This window comes from Saccostrea cucullata, unplaced genomic scaffold (assembly GCF_032062105.1).
Source record: "Saccostrea cucullata isolate Sc308-1 unplaced genomic scaffold, CSIRO_AGI_Scuc_v1 ctg7926, whole genome shotgun sequence".
Lineage (NCBI taxonomy): Eukaryota > Metazoa > Mollusca > Bivalvia > Ostreida > Ostreidae > Saccostrea > Saccostrea cuccullata.
Window position 1 is genome coordinate 1 of NW_026927498.1, and position 18678 is coordinate 18678.

At 33.8% G+C, this 18678-nt stretch overlaps 1 long non-coding RNA gene across 1 annotated transcript; it reads left to right on the plus strand.

The window, feature by feature from the left end:
- Positions 1-905: 905 nt before the first annotated feature.
- LOC134274663 (uncharacterized) lies at positions 906-17301 on the plus strand. Its single transcript, XR_009993667.1, has 5 exons — positions 906-1037; positions 5558-5638; positions 8051-8161; positions 8441-8789; positions 14682-17301. It is a non-coding gene; the product is annotated as an uncharacterized LOC134274663 (long non-coding RNA).
- The last annotated feature ends 1377 nt before the right edge of the window (positions 17302-18678 follow it).

The window sequence follows — 18678 nt, forward strand, 5'->3', positions numbered from 1 at the left end:
AATTATCATGCTGTTATTTCTCAATTATTGACATGTGTAAGCCAACATGAAGTTATAAGGACCTATGTGAAGTGATACTGAACCACAGTGAAAGAAAATATGAACTATGTGAGGTCATGTTCATTTTTTCTCTCTGAGCTCGAAATATCACGACATGGGTCCTTATATAAACCACATTTTGGCTAATATTTTGATAGTATGACTTTTAGGGTGAGCACAGATAATTGACGTCCAGTTTTCATTTAGTTCAGACTTGCCAAACTGCACGTGACATTCGGTGCGTCTTTTGTATGTTGCTTTACCAAACCAAAGCCTGAACAGGGCTATAATTTCAATCAGTTGATGACTTTTTTTCTGCAATAAACAGATAAATTTATTAAATGAAGACAAGTTTATTATTAAAGACGTACAACACACTGGGGGAGATAACTCTTGCAATTTCAATTGACTTGACGTCAAGTTTAACGTAAAAAATAAAGCGTCAAAGCGACGAGTAAAACGATCCCGATGTATATCAATCATGAAAGAAAATTGGGATATGGGTCTTGGCTGTAATTGTGCGTACCATACTCAATCAATAAGTAATTTTTGATTAACCCGATTAAACTCCGTAAAAAGCAAGATATAAAATACAATCCCTTAATGCTTATTTCATTTCATATACAATAAATTGTATTTTTGATCAAAGCGCAGCATTTTTTTTTTATTCTACATTGCCGAAATTCTCATTATGTACAATTGGCTATGTAACATTCCGGTTAATGGTCTACATTACAATTTGTCCATACACGATATGTATAATTATATTGTTTTCCTTCTTTAATTAAATAAAACAACAATAAAGAAACGATTAACTTTTTACAATGTAAAATCGATGTTGTTCTCAGATCCTTACTGATCAAAGAGGAACAACTCTGAAAATAAAGGAGATGTTTATTTTCCTCCCTTTTTTTCAAGGTTTTCCACGGAATCAGATACATTTCCAGCAAGACCTGATAAATCTGACAATTGAATACTATAGACCTCATATACACAATGTAAGTAATAGAATTGAAAACAATTGTTCACTTGTAATGAAATTATATTCATTTATGAATATCCTATTGCAGCAAATCGTAACTTTAACAAATAATCAACAATGTCGGTTCGCATTTCCTCGAATCAAAACAAACGTAGCCTATAAGATTTTGAAAAACATCAATGTGGGATTTGATATAAATTGAAATAAATGAAGAGTTTAATGTTTGATATTTTAAACTTAATGTGGACGAATACGGAATTTTCATATTAACTTTAGATGCGACGACATTGAAAGAAATGTGTACCCGGTTGTACTTCTAGCCCTGATCTAATGCAAATGACCTTGATCATAGTTGAAACGGCCACATACTGTCTCGTTTGAAATAATGACATGAAAGAAACTACAATTATTCAAATTAATATCACAGAAAAGAGCATTTAATTAAACACATTTTTAAAGTGAATAAAAAATGAAATAAAATTAAAAATCAACATATTCAAGTTTATAAAGATATGGTCGTCAGTGCATGTGAATTGAAATTATAAAATCAAGTTTTATGTATTAAAAGATATGAAATGACACATCGTTTCAAATGTAAAGACAAGAGCGGAGTCCTGATATATTTTTGATTTAAATTTTAAAAAAATATATTACCGGTAATATTTATTCTATAGAAAAATATTTAAGAAGCCACGATCGCGTTGATACATGTAGCATATTGAATACAATGCCCTTAAAATTGTTGTACATCTGTAGCTGATTTATTTGATCATATTTTCCATAGAAGGAAAAGAAGTCAAACAAATATAAATCATACATTACCGTTTAATTTCATTTTGTTGTTCCATTTTTTTTTTCTTTTTACTCCTATAATATCACAAGCATAACTAATTCAGTTACAAAATACTAATAGAATTTTACATAATATACCATCGAAAGCCATAAAATGAAATGACTTCCAATCTTACACGATTCTTTTATTATGTTTTCACACGGTTCATTACACAAAGTCGCACGTTTCTCACACGCCTTTCGCTAGACGGTTTGCACGAAACGCTTTGGAGCTTACACGAAACGGGGAGGGTTTACACGAAACGCTACACGGTTTGCACAAACGCTGCACGGTTTACACGAAAACACGGTTTGCACGAAACGGAAAGCGCACGAAAGCCACACGCTTTTTTGGGGTAGTAGCACGTCTCAGGGTCTGTATTTAGTTAACTTTTGTTTTTATTCTAACCAGAACGTTGCTTTAGCGTTTGTTTACGAAGCGATGCATTGTGGGTCAAAATTACTGTGTAAAAAATTTTATGGAATGAATGTGCAATATAGTCCAAATTTTCTTTTCGCTCAGGCTTTGTCGTTAGAGCTCGCTGTGCTAGTTATAATTGTATTGTTATATAATCACTCAAAGTTAATGAACAGACTTGGCTGTCATTAGGTCAAAATTACCCAAAAAATGCTTCTTATATCTGCATAGTATATGAATTATAACAGACGCCACATTCTACATAACTGTGGTGCAGGCAAACAATGAGCTAAGCAATATCATATTTTGCTGGTAAGCTATTGCATCAGTATCAGCCAATAAATATTTTGTAAAAAAGACTTGTATGAACAATGAAATAGTATACACTTATTTTATGACTATGAGGTAAACAGTCAAACTGTTGTCCTGAGGTAGTGGGGAAGACCTTGAAAAATGTTGCCTGAGGCTGAAGGCCGAGAGCAACAGTTTCCCAGGTCTTCCCCACTACCGAAGAACAACAGTTTGACTGTTTTACTGAGTAGTCATTGAAAAAGTGTTTTATTACCTAACTTACTGTAATGATTAATTGAATTGGAATAAAAACACGCAGACAATCAATAAAGGGTTTTAAGAACTATTTATTCACATACTTGTGTATGAATTAGCTGAACACATAACCTATTGTGCTGCAATACCTCAAAAGTAGTAGCATGTCCAATATTGTTTTTAACGCTCTGATTATCAATTCTTTCAGAGGGCTACATGTATATTATAATTGTTTGTTAAATATAGGTCACGTAATTAAGTTAATAGGCAAAGAAGAAGACAAAACAAATTATTTTTACTTAAATTGTATAAGATTCAAATTTTTTTTCATGCTCAAATTTTGCTTGGAAAAATTATATCTTTTAATAATGAATTATCTTTGTGTGTTTAGCCTGGAAGCAATAATTCAACACATAACAGTTTTTAAACAAACGTAAAGAATTTCATGGTTTAATCTAGAAAACTGAATAAATGTTCTTATCTTTTGTTATATAAATACTATGTGCTGAATGATCGAAAAACATAGAGATGTATAAAACCATTTCAAAGTGATTTATTTTTTATGCAAAAGTGATATTGCTTTTAAAGACGATGTCAAATGTTTTCATCTAATTCTATAAAAGCTAACCATTCTTTTTCATTGGCTGTCGATATAATACAATCGTAACAATGTAATCATGGTTTATAAATTATGTTGTTGATGTTTCATAGTGCTTGAAAAATTCTACAAAAAGGCGTTTGTATATTTTTGCAAATTGGTTTATCTTGGAGATTTTATTGGAGTGGCTTCAAAAATGGATACCCAAAACCAAATTTACTGTTAGAATTTAGAAAAGCGGTAGATTTCTGAATTCAATCGGTAGGCGGGAGATGGAGTAAGAGTTGTATCTCAAAAAAAAAAAAAGGGAGAGTTACATGTATTGAGAATTAGCGGAACACATAATATAAAGATTAAATTAATATTAGATAATTCAAAGTAATTCTTAAGGTCAGACAACACGTTCCTCAAATATATGTTTTGTATCTCTGTTATTATATCAAAAATTATTCATATTTGTCATTCTCTTCTGATTTCTACATTGTTTTTAAATTGTTTTTAAATATAAGTACACAAAAAATTGTGTTAAAGGCCATTTAGAAGATTACCCATAAGGGCTATATAAGAAATATTACCCTATGCTATCTTAGCCAAATGCCTGGTAAGGTATCCTAATTTTTTGTGAGGAAGCTTGTTTAAGTACCTAGACTTCAATGACAAATTCTTAGGAAAAATTATATATTTTTGAGGAATGTGTCGTCTGACCTTAATAAATTGATTGATTGATTGTTTGTGTGTTTTATTTAAGGAATGAAGCTAATTTCAACTTATGTTATCTGATATAACATAACTTGGTTTACGCTTTATAAACCGTAATTATTCATTCCTTATAGTTTAATTTCAGTGTAGACAATTAGACAATATTTCTTCCGGAAAAAGGTGTCAAATTGAGCATTATTTAAGAAATAAATAACCTCCGAGGTCGAGAAATGTTGTTTGAAAGATAAAAGCCGAGGCGTTAGCCGAGGCTTTTATATTTCAAACAACATTTCAAGACCGAGGAGGTTATTCTGCACCATTCACGACAACAAGGACTTTATTTCTATTCTACCAAAGGCGATAAATACGGCTGATTGTTTCCTCTATAGAGAAACGAATTAGGTCACCATGTCTCAATTACGCTGTTCTATTTAACACCAGAGAGAAATTTTGTTGACTTACCTATATATATGGAATGCAGACGATTTGAGCTTTCGTTGCATTAAAAATAGTCTTTATAAATTCCAAATTTGTTGGTAATATGTATTGATCAGTTACAATGAATATACAAAAACAAAATCATGTTCTTGTTTTACTGCTAAAATCATGTTGTTTAATGTGTAGGGAGATCCGTGGAATAGCCCCGCTTAGCTATAAAATCCGACATTTATCAGCAACTTGATGCAATTTACAGTGTATATACTGCAAAAGACGACACATCGATGCGGTCTAAACAAGTATTTCATTCTACAGCCAAACATGCATTTGAATTGTTCAGATTTGATACGTGTTTCTGATCTGATAATTTTTTGATGACGTTCGTGATTTATTGGAGAATAATGTCCGGCGGCTTCCTTTGAAGTTTTCAATAACCATGGTAGAATTTAAAAATAACGTTAAGCAGAGTAATACGTTTTTGACGTAACTCATTGTGACGTAGGCAAGTTATGTTATACAAAGTATTATATGTTCCTTTGAATGATTCAGCCAATGAAATTGCTTGATACATGTACAAGTGAAATTAAATTATTTCAATTTAATTAATTATAAAGCAGGTAAATAGTGATGTCGTGATCATCAAAAATCTTGAATATCACTGTGATGCTTTGACCACGCAACAGTTCATTCTGTGACCCGGCCAACAGTTCGACTGTTTCATAATCACGCAAAAACATTAAATAAACGTGAAACAGTTGAAAATGCCTAATAACAAATTATACAGTAGGTTAGGTAATAATGAATAAATATTGATTGTGGCCCACAACATTAGCATGATTAGAGAAGTAGAATGGTACAAACAAGTCGATGCTCATATGTTTGAAATTTTGTTTATTAAGATTTTTCTCCCATCCATGATCCTGGTAGTTGCTGATGCCTGATGCTAAATTACAGAATTAGTTTAAATTAGAATGCAATAGTACCTGAACATAATTTATCTTTTCAGAGAGAAGAAAACTGACTTTAAAAGAAAACCGGTGAGATTAAATCATATGAAATGTATGATGAATCAGGATGTGATCATTTGGTAAGTGGTAGTTAATTCAATCATGAATTGGAATGTATAACAATTGCATGAAAAGAAAAAAAATGATTCAAAATTTAATAAAAAAAAAATAAATTGAAATACTGAATTTTGGTTTACCAGCTGTGAGCTACAACAAGTTTTATGTAAAAGCTAGGGCTGAATCCATATGCCCCCTCAATGATATATGTGTATTGTTTTGATTGACATACATCAGTTATCTGACACATACGAAAATTTGACCCCACGAAAATATGTGATTTTCAAACTTTGTTTAACTCAAACCTGAATTGAACAGGAAAGAACTTTGAGATCAATGAAAATAGGAAAATTAAATGCATATTTACTGAATCTTGCTGGTCAGTATTTTGTTGACTTTAAGGAAACTCTAAACACTGCACTCTAAAGAGCTCTACTTATAGGGAAGTTTTATGCAGTTAGAGTGATCTGCCCTAAACCCTTAGATTTGAGATTTCTGCTTACAAATAGTTCTATGTCTTTTTGAACATTTTCCTGTGAAATGAGGCACATACAGTACCCTACTTATATTTATTTTGATAAGTTTGTAAATATATTTTTCATTAACAAAAAACGTCAAAATTGACAAATTGAAAATTTGACAAACAATTCATGTTTTAAGAAGGGGTACATTGGCCACTCTTGTTGCCTAAAGAAGATGCATCCACTTTCAATATTGCATGTTAAGCTATACCCTGTGATTTATCAGTTTTAAGTGAATTTGGACAGAAACATATCATAGAAGAGGCCCATGGGCCACAGCTCACCTGAGTAACTTGGCTGATGCAGATCTTTACCAGATTCCCCCTCTTGCTATACCTATCATGCCCAACAAAAACCGGTGGGACTATAGGTATCTGGTAAAGAACTGCACTTTTTTTCACCCAAGTTACTCAGGTGAGCGAATGTGGCTCATATTTTTGGGCATTTTGGAATCGCTTAATTTTTTAGCTGATTGTCACCTGAGCAAGGAAAAGGCTCAAGTGAGCTTTTCTGAATCAAAATTTTCGTCCTTGTTGTTGTCGTTGTGCGTCGTCGTTAACTTTTCACATTTTCATCTTCTTCTCTATGTAAAAAATCCACTGGGCCAATTTCAACCAAACTTGGCACAAAGTAAAAGATCTAAATATTTCTATGTGTGAAGGGGATTGATTTTAATTTTTTGTATCAACTTTCTAAGGGCTCCCACATAAGTTTCATCCCTGGCCCTTTTTGATTGAGGGGAGATAATCATGAATTGGAGAGAAAAATTATTGTGGCATTTTTAAAAAATCTCCTTCTCAAGAACCACTGGGCCAGGAAAGATGAAACTCATGTTGAATCATCCTCAGGTAGGTGCCCAGTGGTTCTTGAGAAGAAGAGATTCAAGTTTGTTCAACTTCAAATTCATGACCCTGAGAAGAAGTCGAAAATGGGGTTTACGGACGGGGGTCTAGGGGCTTTTCTGTAAAAATGGCCGATCAAAGTTTTACATAGGAATATATAGAGAAAAAGAAATATATCTTTAAAAATCTTCTTCTCAAGAACCACTGGGCAGGAAAGGAAAGATAAAACCCATTTTAAAGTCAGAAAAGGGAATAGTGCCATGATAGGTATCAGGTAAAGAAGTGTTACTCAGGTGAGATTCAAGTTTGTTCAGGGTCATGACCCAAAATTTGTCCGGTTGGGTAGGGCAGGGCCAAAATGGCCAATCAAGATTATACACTGATAAATTTAGGAAAAATCTTTAAAAATCTTCTTTTAAAGAACCACAAGGCCAGGAAAGATGAAACTCATGTGGAATCATCCTCAGGTAGTGAAGATTCAAGTTTGTTCAAGTCATGACCCCCGGGGGTAGGTTGGGGCCAAAATGGCCGATCAAAGTTTTACATAGGAATATATTGGAAAAATCTTTAAAAATCTTCTTCTCAAGAACAAATGGAAGACAAAAGATGAAACTCATGTGAAAGTATCCTCAGGTAGTGTAGATTCAAGTTTGTTCAAGTCATGACCGCAAGGAAGGGTGTGGCAAAAATGGCTGATCAAAGTTTTACATAGAAATATATACTAGGGAAACCTTTTAAATCTTCTTTTCAAGTACTTAAAAGCCAGGATTAGTAATATTTGTATGGAAACATCCTGAGGTAGAAATATATAGATTCTAGTTCAGGATTCAAATTATGAAACCCCTAAGGTAATCTTGATCCCCTTTGGGGTTAAAATTCAAGCCCCCCCCCCCCCCCCCCCAACTTAAGTTAACTTTAAGTTCTGATCTGATATGTGTTTTTTTCCTAGCTGATGTGCTCAGGTGAGCGCTGTGGCCCCTGGGCCTCTTATTTGTGTGTGTGTGTGTGTGTGTGTGTGTGTGTGTGTGTGAGTGTGTTCAGTTTGTTATATTTGAGCTTTTATATATTTTAGAGGCATTCACCAATGTCATTACTAATGACAAACAAGAGAAACGGAGACGGGAGAATGGAAAGACTGATCTTCACAGACAGCAGTCAAAACAAAGCAAAAAAAAAGCGTTCAGTAAGTCTAATTTGCTAAAAACTATATAAAAAAATGATCTTTTGGGATTTATTTTTAAACTAATCGGCCTACATATCAAAGATATTTGTTAATTAATAGTCCTCTTTCATCATGTGTAGCAGGTTTGTAGAGGAATTCAATATTCTTTGAAATTTATGATATTTTGTGTCAATCAGAATTTTTACAAAACTAAGGTCACATAGTTCATTATCATTAATACTTGTATGTAGATATGTTTTAAAAAGTCTGTATGATTAACTATGCACTTTTTTCCCTCAGAAACTGGAAAGAAGAAAGAAGGCTGTGGAATATCTTAAGTTATCTAGACGAGTCATTGCCCCAACATCTAAAAAGAACTTGACGGAGTGCCTTCAATTGGACATAACTTCACCCGAGAAGACTGATGACAAAAACTCAACAAAGAGGGTCAGGCTTCCATTTCCCTGGAAATCAACCAGACTGTGCAAGGGAAAAGAGGCACTGGACAAGGCATATAGACACAAGGTCCTGAAGACCGAATCTGCAGATGCCAGTTGGTATTTGTAAAGGATGGTAGAGAGGACACAACAACACCTCCTACTGAGAAGTGTCCACTTTTGGCCATTTCCAGGGATTACTCCTCATAGAGGTAATTAATTTTCTCAGATATTTATTAGCTCTTCTGAGGTGTGCGTCGTGCGGTGTGCATTAACTTTTTAGCTCACATGAGCCGAAGGCTCAAGTGAGCTTTCATGTATCTGTTCAAAATTTGTCTGTTGTCTGTCATTGTCTTAGTCATTGTTGTTGTCATCATCGTTGTCATCGTCATTTGCTTTTCACATTTTCATCTTCTTCTCAAGAACCACTGGGCTAATTTTAACCAAACTTGGCACAAAGTATCCTTGGGTGAAGGGGAATCAAGTTTGTTTAAATTAAGGGCCACACCTTTTTCCAAGGGGAGATAATTATGAATTAGAGAAAAATTAATGGCATTTTAAACAAATCTTCTTTTCAAGAACCAATGGGCCAGGAAAGGTGAAATTATTTGGAATTATCCTAAGATAGTGTAGATTCAAGTTTGTTCAAATCAGACCCCCGGGAAAGGGTAGGGCCAAAATCGGCGACCCAAGTTTTACATAGGAATATATAGGAAAAATCTTTAAAAATCTTCTTCTCAAGAACCACTGGGCCAGGAAAGATTAAACTCAAGTGGAATCATCCTCAGGTAGTGTAGATTCAAGTTTGTTCAAATCATGACAGGGCTCGACATTAACTTTTTAGGTCACCTGAGTAACTCAGGTGACCTATTGTATGTATCTCAAGTACTTATTGGCTTAGAATTATGAAACTTTGTCAGTTGATGCGTCTTGGGTTTTCGGAAATCACGGATTAAAAAGTAGGTCACAGTGACCCACTTTTGACATTTTATGGCTTTATTTAAGTATCTCAGGTACTTATTGGGTTAGAATCATCAAACTTTGTCATTTGACGCATATTGGGTTTTTCGAAGCATGTTTACCAAAATGTAGGTCACAGTGACTTACAATTTCGAATATCTCAGGTACTGATTGGCTAAGAATCATCAAACTTTGTCAGTAGATGCATCTTGAGTTTTTGGAGAATGTTGCCAAACAATTGGTCACCATGACCTAATTTTATGACTATATTTAAGTACCATGGGTACTTACTTGTTTAGAATCATCAAACATTGTCAATTCAAGCATCTAGGGTTTTCCGAGAATGATGATTGAAAAATAGGTCATGGTGAACTACTTGTGACATTTATTGCTATATTTAAGTATTCTAGGGTACATATTGGCTTAGAATTGTCAAACTATGTCAGTTGATGCACCTTGGGTATTTGGAGAATGCTGACCAATAAGTAGGTCACTGTTACCCACTTTTGAATATCTCAAGTACTTACTGGCTTAGAATCATCAATCTTTTTCAATTAATGCATCTTGTGTACTCAGAAAATTTAAATCAAAAAGTAGGTCACCATGACCTTCTTATAGTATTCTATAGTTACATTTAAACAATGTTAAATATCTTCAGTCTTAACTGGGTAAGAATCATCAAACTTTGTCTGATGATGCATCCTTATACCCCTTCAAATGAAGTTTAGGGGGTATATTGGAATCACCATGTCCGTCTGTCTGTCCATCTGTCTGTAGACAAGATTTTGTCCGTTTCTCAGAAACTGTTTGATGGATTAGTCTGAAAAATTAAACACTTATTATTCACCATATGAAGGTGTGCACCTGGTATTTTCATCATGATTGAATGATTTTTTTCTGCAAAATTTTACAGGCATTTTTTAGCTCACCAAGTGAACTTTTCTGGATTAGGAAACATTTTGATGAAAAATATTAATACTCCAGAAAATTTGTCTGTCCACACGTCCGTCTGTCATTTCCGTCTGTAAACTTTTCACAAAAACTTTGGATGACTTTTCTCAACGGAATGAACCACTTTCAATTTTGACCAAATAAAATTCTTTTACAAAGCATTCTTACACAACAAGGTTAAAGGAAAATTTAAATTGTTAAAATGAAGGGACATATCCCATTGCAAGGGGAGATACTGTAGAAATAATTTTAAATTTTTGTGAAAGACCTTATTTTCGCGAGATAGTCATTGACTCTTGATTAACGAGACATAATTTTCGCGAATTGCGGTTATTGCTTTATATATTCATAAGGAATACTATTATACGCGAGAATTAAATTTTCGCGAGCACATTGTCTCGCGTAATTACGCGAAAATAAAGTTCTCGCATTGTTGGGTAAAGGAATAAAAAGTGATTTACAGTAATCAAGGAAAGACAAAAATAGGGTGGGGTCATTAAAAAATCTTCTTCTTCTCAAGAACCACTGGGCCAGTAAAGCTGAAACTTATGTGGAAGCATCCTGGGGTAGTATAGATTCTAAATTGTTCAAATCATGACCCCCAGGGGAAGGGCGGGGCCACAATGAGGAACCAAATTTTTACATAGAAATATATAGGAAAAATCTTTGAAAACCTTCTCAAGAACCACTGGGCCAGAAAAGCTGAAAATTTTATGGAAGCAACCTGGTATAGTGAAGATTCTAAATTATTCAAATCATTACCAATTGTGAAATTCACCTGAGTCAATCAGGTGACCTATTGCTATCTGTTTTTGTCCGTCGTCATCCGTCGTTCGTCTTTCGTTGTCAATCGGTTGTAAACTTTTGAACATTTTCAGCTTCTTCTCTGCAACCACTGAACCAATTTCAATCAAATTTGGTACAAAGCATCTATGGGTAAAAGGGAACAAAAATTGTGAATTTCATCATCCCTACCCCCCTGGGGCCTGGGGGGTGGGGCCAAAACCACTTAAATTAATGCAATCTTTAAAAATCTTCTTCTTTACTCCTGGACATCAAGCAGTCAAACTGTTTGCATGATTGTAATCAGCATTGAGTCCTCTATCAAAATTGTGAAATTCATGGCCCTGGGGTCAGGGGTTCTTGTGCTAGGGCGGGGCTAAATAAGTATATAGTGAAAATGCATTATTTCTTTGAAAAACTTCTTTTCTGCTCCTGAATATTAAATAAACTAACTAAGTACATAGTTTTAATGAGCAAGAGTGCCTCAACAAAAATTGTGAATTATGGCCCCAGGGTCAAGGGTTCTGATGTTAGGGCGGGGCTCTATTGATTATATTGAGAAAATACATGAATTCTTTGAAAATCTTCTTCTTTAATCCTGGGCATTAAAAAAACTAACTAAGTAATATATAGTTATGATGAGCAAGAGTGCCTCTACCAAAATTGTGAATTTGATGGCCCCAGGGTCAGGGGTTCTGGTATTAAGGCGGGGCTGTATTGATTATATAGTAAAAATACATGAGTTCTTTGAAAATCTTCTTCTCTGCTCCTAGATGTTATATAATTTAACTAAGTACATAGTTATGATGAGCAAGAGTGCCTCTACCAAAATTGTGAATTTTATGGCCCCAGGGTCAGGGGTTCAGGTTTTAGGGTGGGGCTCTATTGATTATATAGTGAAAATACATGAATTCTTTGAAAATCTTCTTCTCTGCTCTTAGGTTTTAAATAAACTAAGTACATAGTTATGATGAGCAAAAGTGCCTCTACCAAAATTGTGAATTTTATGTCCCCATGCAGGGTCAAGGATTTTGGTGTTAGGGCGGGGCTGTATTGATTATACATGTATAGTGAAAAAACCTTGAATCTTTGAATATTTTCTTCTTTGCTCCTAGGTTTTAAGCAGATGAACTACCTATATAGTTATGAGTAATCCATAATCTTCAAGAATTGTAAATTTCAAGGCCCCAGGGTCGGTTGTACCATAGAGGGGGGGGGCTGTACTTATATACTGAAAATGAATGAATTGTTTGTAATGTGCTCCTTGGTATTAATCAAATATTTTTGAAAAGCAAGGATGCCTTTCCAAAAATAGTGCAATGTGAGGATCTAGGCCTAAGAGTCAGGGGTTCATGTGTGGTAGTGGCACTACTGATTATTGCTGAATATTACTGATTAGTTGAATTGCATTTTTTGTTCCCCTACCCTGCCTATGGATCAAATTCAAGCACTGGAATGTTGTTGAATAATGCTCAGGTGACCTATAAGGCCCATGGGCCTCTTGTTATTTTGTGACTTTGTTTGGCTCATAACTAAAAACTATTAGACTTACAATCATCAAACTTGGATAATTTATGCATCTTGGGTAGACAGTGTGTCATGACCTATTTCAAGGTCACTGTGACCTTTTATTTAAGTGATTTTTTAAAAAAAAATGTCTTTAAAATTTTAAATTTTATAATCCTAAAAAATGTAAAAATATAGTTGTATCCTTATTAAAAATGCTAAATTAAGTAAAAACTTATTTTTTATCATATACTTTACAGCAAATTCTGTAACAAATGTTAATGATTTGAAAGGAATTCAGTTTGTCCCATGGGCATAATTATCAAGCACTGGTCAAGGAGAAATTTTGATAGCAGAAATGTGCATGTCAAATTAGAGAGAAATTAATGAGTTCATTGTCGGGAGTTAACTAACAAGAGCATCATGCTGTGTTATCTTAATTTATGTCTTGGGAGTTGGGCAAAAAGAAATGACCTTATAGTTGCTTGTGTTAATTAAGAGTTCTTGATGGCTATAGTTCAGATAAAGATCTTTCAATTGGTGTAATGTAATTAAAACAAATTGATGTTTTAGTGTATGATTAAAACTGAATTAGTATTGAATAATATAATTGAAATTAATTGTACATGTGTTCATTTAAATAAAAATAACATTTCAATTTTTATATATTTGCAACAAATTGCAGTCTTGTCTCACTTAGAATTTTATAGTCTAAAGAATAATTAATTTCTGATTTTTTTTATTAGACTGTAGCATTTCCATTATTTCATAAAATATGCAATAAACAATTGAAAGCTGCAGATGGATATTTGTTAAGCTCTAACACAGCCAGTTTAGAATTATATGATGTATTATTTGTTTTAATTAATCCCTACACTGTTAGTCTCTTAGAGATGTATGCTGTACAATATTTTAAGCATGATAAGAAATGGAAATTCGATCATTGAAATCTGTGTTAATCTGTTAATCAAGGTTACTTGATTTTCTTGCACCCTTATCAATTTATGATTATAGAACAATATTTGTTGGGGGTATCATTCTGTGGCGGGGCACTTTATTAGACAATAGTGAACACTTCTTACAAGATCCATAAAATATTTCTGTATTGGCACCTACTCTGAAAAGCCCAGCGGGGGTATTTGTCCCTATTGGACAGTTCTAGTTGGTCTTAGGATAGGTTGTAAAATTTATCAGAAGAGCGATTCAAGGCCCATGGGCCTCTTGTTTATTTTTACCTTTCATATTATTGTGTCAAACTTTTATAAATTCATTTAACTTCCCTTTTTAAGTGAACAAAAAGATCAATACCATTTGAAATATTAAGGATGTGTTATTTTTTGCTTGGAAGTACTGAAGTCTGATTATATTGAAGCATTTTCTATGGCCTTCTTTTGATGATAGTGTAGGGTCTCCGTGTCTAACCAATTGTGTACTATTATTATAAGAAAAGGAGCAACATCAAACAATAGTAGGGTAAAATACACGTCAATGTGACCTCTTTTTGGAAATTATGCCTGTACATCCTTAAATAATCTGTGGATCACATCTTATCTTTGAATCTGAGAGAATCAGATTTTGGAAATTTAACATATCAGATGTTTTTATAATAACTCATATCCTTATGACCAGAAAACTTGGTTTTTTGATGGAGATAAGAATTACTTTACAATCATTTTAATTTGTGGGGGGTCTATTTTTGTGGGTAAGAGAAATTTTGTTGGTTCTTGGGAATGTAATTTTGTAAGTAATTAGTATATTCAGAAGATTCACTGAACACAACTTTTCTGTTGAAGATTTTCTTCCCAACTTCCCTAGAAGGACAGCTTATTCAATGAATGGGATGTATTATAAACACCAAAAAATTACTTAAGCTAAATTTTAACTATTTTTTTTATTCCTTGTAGGTCAAACGAGGATTCAGCTATCAAAAGAATACAAGAAAAAGAACTTTTTTTAATTCTGTGGTTGGGGATTTCCAGATCTAAGTATTGATAGTTGTTTTTTTTTTTTTATGTACCTGTAATCAACAGTTCAGGGTATGTAGTTTTTGCATTGTTGGTCTGTCTGTCTGCAAAAGTGTAAACCATGCAGGCCTAAAGCTTTTGAGTGATGGGGCAACTGATTTCACAGACGTATTTTTAGTGACCAGACTTGTTGACCTCTTTACATGGACCTTTGAGTTTCATCCACTTTTAACAAAAAAATTAAACTGTATTCTTGGCCACAACTTTCAAATAGTTGATGCTTATTGCATTCCATTCGACAAGACTTTCAACAGGTATAAATATTTTTTGACATTGACCTTCGAGTTGGACTCACTTTTAAAATATTTTAACCTTGGACAGAACTTTTAAAAAGTACTAAGGCTTTCATTTCAACAGTGAAAAAACCTTTCTCTCGATACCAACATTTTTTACCTTGACCTTTGACTTGCAAATAAGAAACTACAACACACATAGTAAGCTGTCATTTCCGGGCATCAGTATTTCACAAACACATTTTTAATTCAACAAGCAAATTCAAAGAATTGTGGTCCCCCGTTTTCAGTTTCTTTTGGGTGAGATGTCATATTTTATGACATTTTGCGTATAATATGAATGCCTTATCATAAGTTATCTATTTAGGAATTATCACTGAACTTCAAGGCTAATGTAAAATGGTTAACATTCTTGTATACAATGAAAAGTTTTCTCAAAAGGATTACATACATGAAGTATGAAAGCCTAGCCCTTACCATTCAAAAGTTTTCTCATAAGTACTAAAAATCTCAAAGGTTGAAAGGTCAAGGTTGTTGGTTTCAAAGGAAAGGTCTTTCCACAAAAAATACATTTGTGAAGTATGAAAGTTCTGGTATCTACTGTTCAAAAGTTGTGGCCAAGGTAAAAGTTTTTGAAAAGTAGGTCAAATTCCAAGGTCAAGGTCCAGAAGGCAAGTTCTTGGCATACAATGAAAAGTCTTCTCACAAGAATTATAAATTTGAAGTATGAAAGCCATTACCATTCTAAACTTTTGGTTAAGGTTAAAGTTTTCTTATAAGTACAGAAACATCCTAGGTCAAGGTCAGAAGGTCAAAGTTGTTGGTATCCAATAAAAGGTCTTCCTACAAAAAATACATATGTGAAATATGAAAGTCCTAGTACCTTCCATTCAAAAGTTATGGCCACAGTCAAAGTTTGGAATTTTTGTGTAAAATTGGGTCAAACTCCAAGGTCAAGGTCAACAGATCGAATTTGATGGTACCCAAAGATAGTTCTTGTCTTAAGGAATACACATATGAAATATGAAAGTCATGGCTCCACTAAATCAAAAGTTACGGGCAAGGTTAAAGTTTTATGTGACGGATGGACATCTAGATAGACGGACAGACAAATGAGATTTAATATCCCCTCGCTTTCCGGAAAACAGGGGACAATTATTAATAGCTTTAAGCCGTTCAAGCAGTAGAATACAGTAGAATTCAGAGGCTATATTTTGTCAATACCCCAAGAATCGGATACTATGATTATGAAAGTAAATTTCTGTTTTTCATTTATATTCATCATTTGATAGTCGATGCGATACCTTGATTTTAATGTCCTGTTCACAGGATGAGTTTAATTTGCAGTAAATTAATGCAAAGTAAACAAATGCCAATCAAACTAAAAAGAATTAAATTGCATTCACACAACAGCTAATGGGAAGTAAGGCTATTATGACGTCATTTGCAAATTGCGTCACCTAATGCAGGAGCAGCTGCAATTGACATAATATTACAGTGTCTGTATACACATTTTAGTAATTAAAACAATTTTCCTTAGTTTTTACTTGAAAATAGCACAAATACTTCAATTTGACTACAGACATGTGGTATTTGACTAATTTTGTCATTACGCATGCCTCAAAATTTAATTGGAATCAGCTTCGCATAGCGTTCACATGGAGCTAATGCGAAGTAATTAATGTGCTGTAAACTAATTAGAATTAAACTAATTTGTATTAAATTCTCCATGTGAACGCTAAGCAAAGCTAATTCCCAGTAACTTATGTCTAATTCGAATTAAATTCTCCGTGTGAACAGGGCATAAATATCAATAGTCACTAATTTGGTTTTCATGTATAAAATATTTATATGATAGTAGCTAAATTACCTGGCCAAGTTTGTATTTTTGTTTTACATAAAGATGCAGTGTTGATGTTTTGACATATTTTTGTAAAAATTGTTATGCTTTTTCATAGATTGATTTTTATAATACTGTAGTAACTTAATTGAGTCCCTGAATGTCAGTAGTCACTTATTTGGTTTTAATTTATAAAATATTGTATTTTTTATAATTATAGTATTGTAACTAAAACCAAGACATGATTTTCTTTTACTTTGTACATATACAATGTCGATGCTTTGATATATCTGTAAAATTTGTTATCCTTTTTCATAGATTTATTTTGTTCGCATAACACTTAAGTACATGTAACTGAATTGAGTAACTATTTTTCATTTTTGTGAATTTGAATAGATAGTTTTATTAATATAATATCTGAGAATACAAATGCATCATACTTGAAATTTGTTTTGCTGTTTACTTTATCCTCAAGGTTCATGCATCAATATTCAATAACAAATGTACCCCACCTGAGAAACTTAAAGATTTTCATAATCCAGTGTGAGAAATTTAAGAAAATTCATCAAGAAAGAAAATAAATTCATTCAAATTCCATTAAGGGAAACCCCAAGATTCCTGATAAGTTTCCATGATGCGGAAACTACTAACTTTCAATTCCCTTAGTTTTCCAACCTATGGAAACTCAAGCTTTACTACCAGTATATGAATCCAAACAGTTTCCTAATCATGGAATCTTTAAGATTCCCGACTAGTTTCCCATCCATTGAATTTCCATAAGGTATCCCAAGACACAGAAGCTTGTGGAATCTTCAGGTTTCCTTATGGTATCCAAATGGTTTTCAAAACATGGAATTCTTGAGATTCCCAACTAGTTTCCCATCCACAGAAACACTCTACGTTCCGATTCCATTAGGTATCCAGATACACGGAAACCAGTGGAATTTTTAAGATTCCCATACAGGAAACTTACAGAATCAAGGGAAACCTCGCGATTCCACTGCATTCCAAGCCACGGGATACCTATTGGAATACAAGTGTAGGGTGTTTCCATTGCACAGAATCAAGGAGGAATAACCCAGTATCCTGCATGAAACCACAAGGAACCATAATGTAATCTAGAAGTTTCCATAAGGTTTCCAACATTGGGAAACTGGTTTTTTCACTCAGTACTAAGTACTACAAGTCAGCCAAGAGACGAATATCCTAGGCTATTGATATGGTCTACGGAGTACTACAAGACAGGTAGGAGACCAGTACCCTAAGCTATTGATACGGTCTACCAAGTACAACAAGATTGGTAAGAGACCAGTACCCTAGGTAAGGGAACAGTACCCTAAGCAATTGATACACTAGTACACCGAGTACAACAAAACAGGCAAAAGTCTAGTACCCTAGGCCATTGTATGATACGGTCTACCGAGTTCCACAAGACTTGTAAGAATCAAGTACCCTGGACTATTGATACAGTACTGAGAACTATGAAACTGGTAAGAGACCAGTACCCTAAGCTATTGATACGGTCTTGCGAGTACTACAGGACAGATAAAAATCCAGTAAACTTGGCTATTGATACAGTCCTCTGAGTACTACAAGACAGGTACATTGTACTAAGAGTCCAGAACCCTAGGCCATTGTATGATACAGTCTACCAAATACTAAAAGACTTGTAAGAATCCAGTACCTTAGGCTATTGATACAATCTACTGAGTACTACAAATCTGGTAAGGGACGTTTCCTAGGATATTGATACGGTCTACCGAGTACTACAGGACAAGAAAAAGTCCAGAACCTTTGGCTTTTG